Genomic DNA, 12656 nt, shown 5'->3' with positions numbered 1-12656 from the left:
CTGTTTTAACTTAATTTGTATGTTTTTTTTTAAATTTTACTATTCAAAAACTAATATTTGAAAGCTTTTGTATTTTTTTTTTCTTTTTAAATTTGTGGAGGCCATAAAATACGTACATGGATATTATATGGACACATACTTTAGTAATTTTTTTTAATGTTTTCTTGGAGTTGTGTCCCCATCACGAAAATTTGTGATGGAGTCACGTCTTTACCATATTTTCAATATTGTTAAAAAATATATAAACACATTTCATAAGTATGAATCACATTAGAAGATTCATTTATAGAGTCTTAGAAAAGACAATTTTGTATACAAAACTTGTTTTACTGGTGGTTTTGGTCATTTCTGTGGACTCGCAATGAATACGTTACCCCTGCTACAATGTATTTCCGGGGCTGCAGTGGAGATGCGAATCCACCGCATTTTTAACAGCATGAATTACTATATAACTAATATTTTAAATATATTTTGAAGTTAGAGAATTACTATTATATTAGAAAGACTATAATAAATAAAGATAGGTATTTTTAAAACATGTTTTTATATTATTTCGCGCAGCCGCAGTGGAGACGTGGTGTGTACGCAATCCCGTCGCGAACACCATATGACTGCAAAAAAAATAATTTGATTGGTTGAAAAGACTTCACTTTCCTCTACAGGACATTTTTCAGCATCATTTGTGTGTGTTTCAAACGGAGCAGAACTGTGTTATAAAACAATTATGTCATTAGTAGTTATTCTGAAGAGGAAGAGCCTCCCAGAAAAAAGATGGAGAGTATTGTCTGGACCATCTTTACAATTCTGGAGGGAGAAAAGAAGGTTAACGTCAGAAAGGTTAATTGCAGTCTGTGTAAGAAGGTGTTGTCTTGGGGCTCTGAGCATAAATACTCTTGTGGGACATCTTCTATGCTAAAGCACCTTGAAAGCATACCCAGTGCTTGGTTTACTAGAGCTCAGAGGGAAAGAGAACTCGCCCTTGAGATCCCCAACTCAGAACATCTTCTGGATCCACATTGCCTACTACATCCAGTATCACTGTACCTGAGTTTGCTGGAATTGAACAACAATACATCAAATGCAAGGCTACATTGTGCATAGGTGAACAATCGATTGCAAGCATCAACAATGACACCAATGCTCACAAGTGTTAGTTTTTTTCCCATTTGGGAAAAAAGTTAGTGTTGTTTTATATAACACTATATATGTTTTTTTCAAAATAAATAGAAAACATAAAAAATAACCAAAATTGTTTTTAAAAAAAAACAGAAGAAAACTTTTAAAAGAAACAAACAAAAATAATGGTTCTTTTCAGAACCACTGTACTGGTCAAAAAAGAATAAACATATGTGATATGTTTGTCATTTGCATGAGTTAGTGGGTGCATGGGTGAATGTATGGTTAATTGAGTAGGTGCATGCACAGCTAAATGAGTAAGTGGATGTATGAGTGGTTGTATCAGTGAGTGAAAGGATGCAAGAGTGGCTGTAAGGGTGAGTGATTGGATGTAGGAGTGACTGTATAGGTGAGAAGGTGTATGAGTGGCATGTGTGAGATGATTTATGGGTGAGTATCGGGCTATATGAGTGCATGTATATGTCAGTGACTGGATGGAGGAGTGTCTGTATGGGTGAATGAGTGGATGCACGAGTGGCTGCATAGGTGACTGACTGCTTGCATGAGTGGCTTAATGGGTGAGTGAGTAGATGTGAGATCGAATTTATGGGATGAGTGAAAGGATGCAAGAGTGGCTGTATGGGGGCGTGATAGGGTGCAATACAGTCTATGGGTGAGTGAGTGGGTCAATGAATGGCACTATATGTGAGCGAATAGATGTATGAGTGGATGTATGGGTAAGTGACAGGCTATCTGAGTGGCTGTATGGGTAAGTCCCTGGGTGCAGCTGTAGCTGTATAGATGACTGAGTGACTGAGTGGGTGCATGGCTTGATGTATGGGCGAGTGAGTGGGTGTGCGGGTGGTTGTATGAGTGAGTGTCTCAGTGGTTAACTGTAAAGCTGACTGACAGGATGCTAAAGTGGTTCTATGAGTTAGTGACTGGGTGCATGAGTGGCTAGATGGGCAAGTGAATAGGTGTGTGAGTGGATGTATGGGTGAGTGGTGGCACGGTGAGCAACTGGGAGCAGCAGTGGCTGTATTTGTGAGTGAGTGGGTGTGTGAGTAGTTGTATGGATGATTTACTTTGTGCATGACTGACTTTATGGGTGAGTGACTGAATTACTAAGTGGCTTAATAGGTGAGTGAATGGATGCACGAGTGGCTGTATAGGTGACTGAATGGTTGCATGAGTGGCTGTATGGGTGAGTGGATGGGTGCATGAGGGAATGTTTGGATCAGTGACTGGGTGCGTAAGTGGTTGCATGGGTAAGTGTGTCAGTGTATGACTGGCTGTATGGCTGACTGAATGGTTATGTGAGTGTCTGTATGGGTGAGTGTATGAGTGCATGAGTGGTTCTATTGGTGGGTGAATGGGTACATGATGGACTATATGGGTGAGTGAGTGAGTGATTGGATGTATGAGTAGTTGTATGGGTGAGTGAATGGATGCATGAGTGAATGTATGAGTGACTGACTGGGTGCATAAGTGTTTGTATTGGATTGTGAGTGGGTGCATGAGTGGCTGCATAGGAGAGTGACTGGGTGTGTGAGTAAGTGTATAGGTAAGTGAGTGGGCATGTGAGTGGCTGTATGGGTAAGTGCTTTGTGTGAGAGTGGCATTATAGGTAAATGCCTAGGTGCATGAATGAGTGTATGTGTGAGTTAGTGGTTGCATGTGTGGTTCTATGGGTGAGTGACTGGGTACATGAGTGGCTGTATAGATGAGTGAGTAGGTGCATGTAAAAATGTAAATTAGCACTTGTATAGCGCACTACTCACCCGTTAGGGTCTCAAGGCGCTGTACTCATACTGCTATGGAACCCCTCCTGGCTTTTCCCTGTGAGGCGCCCACTCCTGAGCACCCCCAGGGTGAAGCCAGGCATCCAAGCGCTGTTGGGACTGTTGTGGAGATTAAGCAAGCTATTGCCCAGAGTTGGACCCATGAATTAGATTAGGCACCGAGGCGAGAATTATCTGGTCAAGGGGAATTGAGCCCAAGACCTGCCGAAACAGGACTTGAACCCTGGTCTTGAGCCAGATCTCTGCTTCAGGGTCTGCCGCTCTAACCATTGAGCCACACTTCTCCACAATGTGTGCCTCTATGGATGATTCATAGAGTGCACGAGTGCCTGTGTGGGTAACTGAATAGGTGCATAAGTGGTTGGATTGATGAGTAACTGGGTGCATGAGTAGTTGAATGGATGAGTGACTGGGTGCATACGTGTTTGTATAGGTGAGTGAGTAGGTGCATAAGTGGTTGCATGGGTGAGTGAATGGGTGCATCAGGGGTGAATTGGTGAGTTAATTGATGCATGAGTGGCTATATGGCTGAGTGAATGGGTGCATCAGTGTATAGGTGAGTGAATGGGTGTCTGAGTAGCTGTGTGGTTGAGTGACTGGGTGCATAAGTGGGTGTGTGGGTGAGTGACTGGGTGCATAAGTTGCTATATGGATCAGTGATAGTATGCATGAGTGGGTGTATGGGTGAATCAGTGAGGGCGTAAGTGTCTGTGTGTGTAACTGAATGGGCGCATTAGTGTCTGTATTGGTCAGTGTATGGGTTCATGAGGGGCTTATGAGTGAGTAAATGGGTGCATGAGTGCCTGTAAGGGTGAGTGACTGGCTGAGTAAGTATATGTATGGATTACCTATTAATGAAGCAACATTTAATTACTTACCTGCATTCCTGCCAAAAAATGTCCTTTGATCTGTATTTAAAGAGAAAGATGCTAAATAATTGTTAAACTTTGATATAATTATTATAACCATTAAAACTTGTTAATCTGTTAAATAAAATGTATCATTAATAACCAAACACAAGCAACTTCTTTTTTTTTTAATGTGGCAATTTTAAATTTTATTTAGACATGTTATATTCCCTTGTTCACTGTTCACAACTTCTATACTTTTTCACTATAAAAGAAGTGTGTATAGCTGCTCATCACTGGACAGTGGGGGAAAAACATTCATATGGACTTGAAAAAAAAACCATAAGCATATATCACATTATTTAAAATTATCATCACAATACATCAAACTCACAGCGTCACATTATTTCATTCCAAATAGCTGTGAATTGCACTCACTATAATTTTTAAATAAAGTTACCTAAGCTACAATTACTAGACTAAATAAGTGTATGGATCCTGAAAACATATTGCTTATTATTATATCTGGTAAAAAACTATGAACAGGTGTAATGCACCATTTACATTTTTAATTTCCTTTTGTTGACATGAGTTCTAACAGGCTAAAAATTATCTTAAAGAGTAATTATGCAAGTACACAGAAGATTGTTTAGGTATTTTTTCCTAGAAATAGTATGATCATATTCACCCACAGTTCATTTTAGGACATCCTTTTCTTAACATTTTCCTCGATAGGCCAAATGATGTCTTAACCAGTGATGATCGACGTGCAAAGATGGCTGCATTCCTTTTTTTTGGTGAAAACTATATTAATAAATTTCATCCGGACAACACCTATTCACATCTTTTTGAAGACATCACCCTTGATAGACCAATGATGTCTTATGGAGTAATGATCCACATAGAAAGAAGACTGTATCTAATACTTTCCCACTCATCCACCTTAGATCTGTGGTTGAAAAATCAATAAATAAGAATTAGGAAACTTAAGGGGTAGCTTTTATTTGAATTACAGAGTCATATCATTGCATTCTGTCCATCCACTTTGAGTCTTTACATATAAAGTATAATAATGCCTAGAAGTAATATTTAGGACTTTATGGAAGATGGGTGGCAAAGTGCAAAATGTTCTATCAGAAATTGATATCATCCAGCTTTAGTGTTATCCAGTTGGTAACCTACACTCCATCATTTTCCACTTTTCTTTTCTTCACACCCTCTTTAGCTTTGCTTTCTGCCTTTTCTATAATCTGTTTTGCTTATTTTGTCAGTTTCCACTTAGGACATAATACCCGTTTTTCATAAACAAGATACTATCATAAATGAGGAACATATTTACTTCTTAATCTGTTGTACTCTCTCACACAATTTGCATCTGCTCTGCACTAATTTTTTTCATTCAATCAGAAATAAACCAAATGATGTTCAAACTCGTGACAATGCTACTTATGACATTCTTTCTTTAAAAACTGTACCACAATATTGATAAATGCAGCATCAACATTTAAGCCTTGAGACTTGTGGATCGTTATGGCATATGCAAGACAAACTGGAAACCTTTTTTGTCAGGCATGCAAATCTTTCACAAGCAAAACCATACAACACATCATCTAATTTTCTTCACAACATCAACCTGATCTAACTTTAAAGCTAAGAATTCAACGTCATCACGGTTAGGAAAGTTAATGAAATCAATAACTTTACCTACTGCACCATTTACCAATCCTTCTTCAACATTTAAATTATGTCTTGAAATTACTCTACAATTTTTGCAGACAGGTAAACGCTTCTCTAGTCAAGCAGTCCAGGAGGCAAATTTTTCCAAAGAGTTCATTTTATCTTGTAATTTTTTACTCAGCAGTACAGTTACTCCTTGGTGTTCCATTTTGACAATCACAGTAATCTCTAAAATATCGTCATTCTCAAATTTTAGTAATACTTCATTCAATGCAGCAGACTCTTGAACTGTAGGCATCAAAGAAACTATGGGACTGCCAAACTCACAGAAAGGATGCCACATCCATAGCGTATTACAGTGTTCCCCCTTGAGCTGACAGGCATAAATTTTATAATAGGTGACCCCTGACCTGATTTAAGGCCAGGTTTCACTCTGCACACGCTGCGCAGCTCCTCCCGTCTACCTCCGTGCCCCCGACCCCGCCTTCGCTGCTGCTGCGAGTTCGAGGCCCTCCCTTAGGGGAGCCGAGGCCAATATCCTAACACTCCAGCACCTTCTGATTCCGTATTGTCTGCAAAGCAGTGTGCACTCTGATGGTGCTGGGTAGGGGGACCCATGCCTTGGGCAGGGGCAGTGCAGGAGCCTTCCTGTGGCCCCCAACACTGGCTTTCCTGCCAGCTGTCTCATGGCAGGGTCCCCACTATAAAAAGGCTGGCGGAAAGAGATGTTGGTATTATCCATGGCAGCGCTGAGTTCAGGGCTGCCATGGCTGGTTACAAGCCTGACCACCATCACCACATTGGGATCTTTGATCCTGGTTGGGACAGCAGTCTTTAGGCGGGTCTGCCTGCCAATATTGTAATGTGGCAGTCAGACCGCCATGACTGCTGTGGTCCAACCGCCACTGTGGGGCTAGCAGTCCTGGGAGCGCCAGCCTCATAATGAGGCAATATATGTTTTCCCTCTTTACAAAAGTTATACATTAGCTCTGCTTCGTCTTCTTAGAGAAAAACAGTTTTTTGTAAGTCGACTTTGCAACATCAGTTTTCCCTCCTTTGTCAGAACTGTGACTCTAATGTCCTTTAAAATGTTTCCATACTCCATGTCAGAGGTTTGACTCATATTTTTAACAAGTTCTTTGTATCGAAAATATTCCCAAATGTTTACATTGACAATACTGCCCCTGAGTTTTGATTATTTTCATGTGAAAGAGTTTTGAAATCAAGCTGTCCTTTTACAGGAGTAAGTTGCAGTAGGTCTCCAAAAACAGTCAAATGCTTTCCTCCAAATAGAACATCATATTCAGTTTTAAATATCTGTTGCATTTTTAGGTGAACAATTCACGCATTAGATTTGAAACCATGCTTACCTCACCAATAATCAAAAGCTTCATTTTCTTCGAAAGTCCTGCCTCCTCAAGACAAGCTTCACCAGATAACTTCTGGTATTCCAGTTTATTGTCATGTTCAACTGGTAGCATAAGTAGTCTACGTAAAGTTATTCATTTGGTATTGTGTGCAGCTCATCCAGTAGGTGCTGTCACTACACATTATAAGATTGAATCCGTAGTTTTCTGTAGGTAAGTAGAAAAAACCTTGATGAAAAAGCTTTTTTCCGGTACCATCGTGACCTCTAATATATAATAGTATTGACTTAAATGATGAGCAATTGCATTCCTTGTTCTTATATCGCAATCCATGTTCTATTTTGTCTTTTACTGTAATATACATATTTTTCTCTTTGTTGTTGCATTTTCTAACTAACTGTTCCAGCTATACAGATTCCTGTCTAGCTTGTTCCATGGCAGTTTCCACTTCATTCATAGCTAATGTAGCTTCATTTTCAATAATAGGTTTTCCAAGAGGACCCTGACTTGAAGGTGCTTGTCTTTGGCTGCTTTGAGAATTATCCTTAGCTACCTCAGAAGCAACCATTTCTTTCTGTTGTATCTCATCATTTCATATTTGTAATTAGTTTTTTTAAATGTGACACTGATAACAGCATTAAAACAATCTTCATAGCCATCATAATCCCCAAATAATTTCAATTCAGTACACCAAGGTTTGAATAGTTGTAAAAGAGTGCTAAATGGAAAAATTTTATTTTCTCAGGCGTGTTTTAAAGCTATGTTTTTGGTGGTTATTTAGGTTTATTTTTCCATGTTTTACTAAACATCTGCCACATCCACGTACTGTATATTTCCCTTCTATGTTTTAACTTACACTACTTCTGTATATATCATTTTGAAGAATTTGATAAAGCCTGTGGATTTCTTCTTGGATAGTAAGTATCCAACATATTTGAATTTAGAATGTCTGGACTTTCTGGTTCAAGCTCTGCTAGGCACTGAATTCAGGGAAAGACTTCAGTACTCTGTTTCTTATAATAGATAGACCAACACTTACCTAAACAATTCCTTTTGATTTCTGGAGCAAACTTGCAAAATTCAATCTGTCACAGACTTCATAGGACCCCGTTTCCCTTCGGGAAAGCATTTTCAAGCTGAAAGAATACAATTTCTTAGTAAGTCTCTTCTCTGCAGAAATCTCCTTCTACATCTCCTTCATCTCAGTTTTCCAGATTTTTTTGTTGTATGATGTGACATACCGAGCCACAGCGATGGAGTTGTCTGCAACAAATTGTATGTCCATGTTCGCAATCCACATTTTTAAAAGCACAGGATTGTAGTCATTAATATATTTGGAATGTTTGCTTCGCTTCTCTTTAAGTTATATGTGTTCTTTGGTGACCTCTATGTCAGAGTATGTCTGACTGAAGACAAAAAGCTGTTTACTCTCTCTTTTGAGATGACAGGTAATGGAAATCCAAATTGGCATTTTGTGCAAAAATTTATTTTGGACTTGTGTGTACAACAACAGTACCTCCCACATCTATGTGTTTGGAAACGCAAAACTAGTTGTCTGGGACCTTTTTCATCAGTGTGCTTTGGAATGCGAAATGTGACATACTGTTCTATAAAAGACTACACAGACTCATCACTTTCTGCTCTAAATCTGTCTGCGTCTTTTATCCATAGTAGCATGTGAGGAGCACCCTTTTGCCTGGTACTCTTTCCGCCAAAATAAATCACTTACTTCTCCAAGAGGAGGATTGCTTATGTTGCAGATAAAAAAAGCATAGCTTTGAACCTGTGGTTGAAATATCTACAAACATTAGCAGAATCTAACGAGCACAGTTCTCCCCCTGTCTTTAAATTGATATATTTTATGTTAGAGTTTGCTTCTCTCAAGAATTGAATCAGGTCATCCCATGCATACTCTGCACAGCTCAATGTCAAAAAACAGGTTGGTGGTCCCAGGTTTCTCAGCATACACTTTAGTTCTCCATTACAACGGAAACAATATGCGTTGGTGCTACGTTGGCACATCATTAAATTAATCAAGTTGTATTCTAAGTTTTCATCCTTTTCTTGAACTTTGTTAACAAAATCTCTGGAGACATATTTTGTAGATTAACGTCTGTTTCTAGAATTTGTTTTACTGCATAGAAAAGTCCAAACAAGTCACTCTCAAATAGAAGGTGAAATATGTATGGGATACACTGTCTTAATCTTAGAACTTTCACATATAATCGTGTTGATTGGTGTACAGTTGTAGGTATTTGTATGGGCCGGTCATCACACCGACCTCCTACTCCAGTGGGAAACAAGTGAGGGAACCCAGCGAGCCTCTAAACTTTTTTTCTCACACACTCATGGGAGCTCCTTTAGCTTGCTTCATTTGGAAAAAGTCAATAGCATCACCAGTGACTTCTTTGGAATGAAATGGATGTATGCTGTAGTGCTCATAAATTTGCTCTGATTAGGATGAATCTACTTTTTCTATTTGTCCACTTCCTGGCAAACTGTCATCATCAACATATGATACATCAGGTTCCACATCAATATTCTTATAACAAACATTATTTTGTACCAGGTATTATGCTGCTTGTTGAACTTTATTAACATCAGCTAACTTGGCAAATTGTTTTATTCTTAGTCGGTACACCATTTACTAGGATAATAAGTGGCTCTTCATTATATTTATTGCTACAGTTTCAAAATTTTTCAAAGTCTGTTGGATGCGTTTTACCAGTTTTTGGTTCCAATGGTATAATCACTTGAAATGGATGCACAGATTGTATAAGGATAGATTTGTATACATTTATGTCTCATAGTTGTTCTGGAATGGTCACAAGATCTAACTAGTTATACCCTGCTCTAGCTGGTATTTTCTGATCCTCTAGCTTATCATAGCAGTACGTACATATAACTTGGTGATTGGATATGTCAAAATGCTCCTCTGCAAATAAATAAGAAGCAAATCTTTGGCACTTTTTCGGTTTTCCCCTTCAGTTTTGGAAAATCAATCTACATTTCATGTTTCACTTTTATAGTGCGTGCGTCTACACCAAATGCAAACATAGTTTGGTTTTTCAGAACAAGTTGCATTACACTTTATAATCTTGTTTTTTAAAATTGTCAGTAGCAATACCTATGCTCTCTTCCTCAATACCTGCACCTACGAATTCTTCGTTCTCTCTAGATTCATCTTCAGGACCAAAGAACCGAAACTGCACATCTTCACCAACATTTTCTACCTCTTGTATGGTACCAAACAAAAGTACTCTATTCATCACTCCGAAACATAACATTGGAGTCTTCACATAGAAAAGTGTCCTAACTAAACTTTGTATTTTTGAATGGTGAACTGTCAACATTCTAAAGTGATAAAATGTACTTTGACACACTTTCATTGATAAAAATGCTAGTGATGTATCTGTAAATTACTGTACTTTTGTTACTTTGCATGGACCTAATACTTGCAAAACTGACATTTTTCTCTTCAGAGTTCTATATGGAAACCCATGTACAAAACGTAAAAATAAATCAATAGATTGCTCCTGAATACTACAAATACTGCTGCAGTTCCATATGTAAACAGGGCCCTGTCTACGCCTTCCATGAACCTCTTCAGCTATCATGTCTTCGATATTTCTAGGAACAATCACCTCTTTTTCAATGGGACTGCCATCCTTCATCTCATAAGATCGACCAGTTGAACCAACCGCATGTACTAGTGTGTTCTCTTGGCAATAACCTTCTTCATTAAAGAAAGATTATGTATTGGAAGTTTGTTTCCATTCACCACTAAATATTTTACATAAATGACTTTTTTTAACAACTGTTTCATTTGGCTACATTTCTTCTGGCCAGGACTGTTTTATCCAATGTTCTCATTCTACTGATTATCAAAATACAAATCTTCCTCTTCAAGGTGAATGCCTTATCAACTACAGGCTCAAAATGTTCTGTTAGTTTCAAAACTTCTCTTCTCCTTTTTATTTGGCTAGATATTTTTTTATAGGATTACGAATTACACTGGCACAAGATATTATAACTCTAATTTCTTTGAACTGTTGCAGTCTTCTTGTTAAGCTAGCTACTTTCCTTATACATTGTTTGCTTGTTTTCTGACATGTTTTTTTCTTTTTCTGGCTAGTTTAAAAGTCTCCTTTTTAAGTTCCTCATTTTGCAAATATTTCAGGTTTCCACATACAGACTTAAAAATATTTTGTTTTTCTTATCAGCAGCTCCTTTCTCTTCAGTAACATTGTCAAATTGTTGTTATAGTATATTTTCCTCCATTTCTTTTTTTGCTTGTGTTTTTGGCATTTTAGATATCTCTTATATTGCTGGAACAGATCTTCAAAATTGAAAAAACAGTGTAATGTATACATTTTTATTATATACTGTTCAATTATATAACGTACATCTTTAAATGTAATACAACAATTCCTTCACTATGTTCTCACACTCTATGGCCCTCATTGCAACCCTGGCGGTCAGTGGTAAAACGTCAGTAAGACCGCAAACAGGCAGAGGGGAAAAAAATGGAATTATGACCGCGGCGGTTACCGCCACAGTCATCCGCCACTTCACCATTCCGACTGCCATGGCGGTGAAGACCGCTGGGCTGGAGATTGCGGTCTCCAGCCCGGCGGCCGTCACTAGATCGCCGACGGTATCAGGACCCTGCATACCGCAATGGATCTCGGGTGGTTGGGAACCACCATGAGATCCATGGCGGTAGGCACTATCAGTGCCAGGGAATTCCTTCCCTGGCACTGATAGGGGTCTCCCCCACCCCGCTACCCCCCACAAATCCTCCCCCCACACTCCGCACCTCCCTGCCACCCCCCAAAGGTGGCACAACCCCCCTCCCCACCCCAACCCCAAACATGCACATATACACACCCCTACACGCACATACCCCCAACATGCACATATACACACCCCTACACGTACACCCCCCAACATGCACATATACACACCCCTACACGCACACACCCCGAACATGCACATATACACACCCCTACACGCACACACCCCGAACATGCACATATACACACCCCTGCACGCACACCCCCCCAACATGCACATATACACACTCCTACACGCACACACCCCCAACATGCACATATACACACCCCTACACGCACACATAAACCCCGACAACACATACCCGTACACATACAAACAGACATGCACACCGTCCGACCCACACACATTTCCCATACACACAACACCCCCTCACACGCATACACTCACTCACTCAGCCCCTCTACACTATCACACGCACACCCCAATGCACGCACACAACAGCCCCCCATCCCCTTCCCTAATGGACGATCAACTTACCTTGTCCGTTGATCCTCCGGGAGGGGACGGGATCCACGGGGGCAGCTCCGCCACCAGAACACCATCACCAGAACACTGCCACACCGAATCATGGGACGTGATTCAGTGGGCGGTGTTCTGTTGACGTGGCGGTGGAGGTTGAGCAACCTCCACTTTCCCGCCGTCCGCCAGTATGGCTGCTGGTGGCTTTCCATACGAAAAAGGACGACGGGATGCCAGCGGTCATAATACGCAGCGTGGAAGACCGCCACCACTGGCGGTCTTCAGCACAGCAGTACCTCGGCGGTCTTGCGAAAAGACCGCCGGGGTCGTAATGACCCCCTATATGTTTTAGTTCTGATATTTAAACAAGAGTACAGCCTTTTCTTTTATCATAAACATGACTGTCTGGCTCAGTGTTTCACTATATCCATAAATGTGTGCTTGGCTGTATTATGGTATGTATCAGTGTATAATTGCATATCTTATCAGATGCATCAGTATTATTCTAGGTACATTAGTCTATACATAAT

This window comes from Pleurodeles waltl, chromosome 6 (assembly GCF_031143425.1).
Source record: "Pleurodeles waltl isolate 20211129_DDA chromosome 6, aPleWal1.hap1.20221129, whole genome shotgun sequence".
Lineage (NCBI taxonomy): Eukaryota > Metazoa > Chordata > Amphibia > Caudata > Salamandridae > Pleurodeles > Pleurodeles waltl.
This window is presented reverse-complemented; position numbering follows the sequence as displayed.